Source organism: Bos indicus, chromosome 2 (assembly GCF_029378745.1).
Source record: "Bos indicus isolate NIAB-ARS_2022 breed Sahiwal x Tharparkar chromosome 2, NIAB-ARS_B.indTharparkar_mat_pri_1.0, whole genome shotgun sequence".
NCBI lineage: Eukaryota > Metazoa > Chordata > Mammalia > Artiodactyla > Bovidae > Bos > Bos indicus.
In genome coordinates this window covers 98,033,021-98,035,338 of record NC_091761.1, presented here as the reverse complement: position 1 = coordinate 98,035,338, position 2,318 = coordinate 98,033,021, and the positions used below count along the sequence as shown (strand labels likewise).

Below are 2,318 nucleotides of genomic sequence, written 5' to 3'. Positions count from 1 at the left end.
GAGTGAGGGCTCAGGCCCTAGTGGTCACAGGGTGGACTGAGGGAGCTGGAGGTCCCAGCCATGTGAGAGGCGGCTCCGTGAGCCCCCAGAGACAGCACCTGGCCCTCACTGGTGTCTCTGCAGGGTCGAGGCTGGCTTGGCATCAGCCCCACTCTCCTTGATCCAGTACTGTGGGTATAGAAGGGAGCTAGTTGGGCATGTAAACTGCAGGAAATGTGGGAGTGCTGGAACTTTCCATGAGGGTCTGGTCAGGGGTCATCGAGCTGACTGCCCCGAGGACATGTATGTGGGGGTGATGTCTGGAGATGCCAACAAAGGCTTGGAGGGAGGGACAGAGGAGGGCTGTATAGGCCGGGGGCTCTGAGGGGCACAGTCCAGCACCCGGGCCTGGGTGGCAGGGAGGGTGGTTCTGGGAGCCACACGAGGAGAAGAATCAGCTTTATTGGTTACTTATATATAGAAAAGTGGGGGCTCAGATCCCCAAGGAGGGGCTACAGCCCTGCCCAATCACTGCTGGTGGAAGGTGTGAGGTCGGAGTCAGTGGCCACGGTGGGGGACCCACAGGGTCACTGATGGTCTATAGTCCTGGGTCAGGAAGTGCAGAGGTCACAGGTCACCCAGGGTGGGCAGCACACAAAGCCAGGACGCTGCTGCACTGGCAGAGGGCAGGCATCGCCTCGTCTCTCTGGAAATGTCCCAAGATGGGGGCCAGCTCCTTGACCCCCAAGCCTGCTGCATGTCCACAGCAGCGATGACCCTTGCTGAAGGCTCACCAGTTCTATCTTCTGGGCCTGGCTACTCCATGCTCCAGGAGGAGGAGCAGCTGAGGACGGGGCAGGCCCTGTGTGGCCAGAGTGGCCTGAGCACGTGTGGCTTATTTGGATGCAGTCCAGGGGGGCCAGCCTGGGCTCCGGTGGTTTAGAGGAATCCCGTGGACAGGAGGATGGGCCTCAAGGGCAAGGCGCCTCCTGCGTCTAGGCAGCTGTGGCCAGGCATGATCCAGGGGCACCTGAGCCCCTACTGCCGGGGTGCCATGTCCATGGTGGGCTTCTGGACACCAAAGGCAGTAATGAAGATGTTGACCACGACGATGATGAAGACCAGACCAGTGGCCAGGTTGTGGAGGAAGTCCAGCTTGGCATGCTTGGCAGGGTTGTTGAGGTCATACCTAACAAGGAAGATGAGCAGCACGCCCACAGCAATCTGCAGCGCGAGGGAGATGGAGATGAGGACCACCAGGGGGATGAAGAAGGCGAAGCCAGGGCCCTGCTCAATGACAGCCTTCAGCTGGGAGGCGTTGGCCATCAGCAGTGTGATGTCCAGCATGCTCTCAGCTGCGCTCTTCTTGTTGGCATAATGGTTCATGTTGATGGGCTGGTTCCTGCCCCAGCGGCTAGGCGAGGCGCCCGGGGATCCGGGCGAGCTCGGGCGCAGGTCGCGTTGAGCTCGTACTCTTCGGGGCGCGAGTCCATGGTGAGGCACTGGGTCAGCTTTGCTCCGGGTCTCAGCGTGGCCCGCGCCCCAGCCGCGCACACAGACCCGGCTGCGGGTCCGCCCACGGCCCGCCTTCCTCCCGCCCGGCGCTCCTTTTTCCTATTCTAAATACCTAACATATATATCAAATAATTATCAATAATTAACATAAGCTCTTTTTATATGTATGTGTGTGTGTATCACAGCAATATCTTTGATTTCTTCACTTAACTTTTCTTTAAATATTTGTGGTGAGTTCTTTCTGAAAATTTCTTTCAGAATTTAATATAAAAGATATTAGGGAGTGGATGATCATGGCTTTTATCTGAGCTTTTATTTGGTTGTCTGTCATCCTAAAGATGCATGTCACTGTATTGACAGGTCTAAAATAATTTTAGAAAGGAAAATATAAGAATTGGCCTCTTAACAAATACCTCGAATGTCATGAAAATGGCCTGCCTGAAAGGAGAAATTCGAGTTGGTCTCTAGAGACTCCCTGTGGCACAGCAAGAGAGCAGAGCTGAATGTGCAGAAGACTGCAAGCAGATCTAAGAATGTCATTGCAATGACCCAAGCCTTTGAAGTCGAGAGTGAACGAGGGATTAACGTGATTCCAGAAGTAGAATAAAAGTGCTCCTCCAAGAAAAAAGACCCCAATTTACTTAATTACTGGCACTTATTATCTCACCTTGCAAGCTCTAATTATGTAAAGCAAATGCACTGGTGGTTCCCTTTAATAGTGCTATTTTGGAACAGGACAGCCATTAAATCACTTATTAACTGGAGATGTTCTCTGTCAGGAAGACTCCTCTAATCCAAGACGTGTTCCATCAGACAAAGGACAA

The 2,318-nt window shown here is 53.7% G+C and overlaps 1 pseudogene; it reads right to left on the bottom strand.

Moving 5' to 3' along the window:
- Nucleotides 1–421: 421 nt before the first annotated feature.
- Nucleotides 422–1,576, bottom strand: LOC109570351 (ninjurin-1 pseudogene; annotated as a pseudogene).
- Between the last annotated feature and the right edge of the window lie 742 nt (nucleotides 1,577–2,318).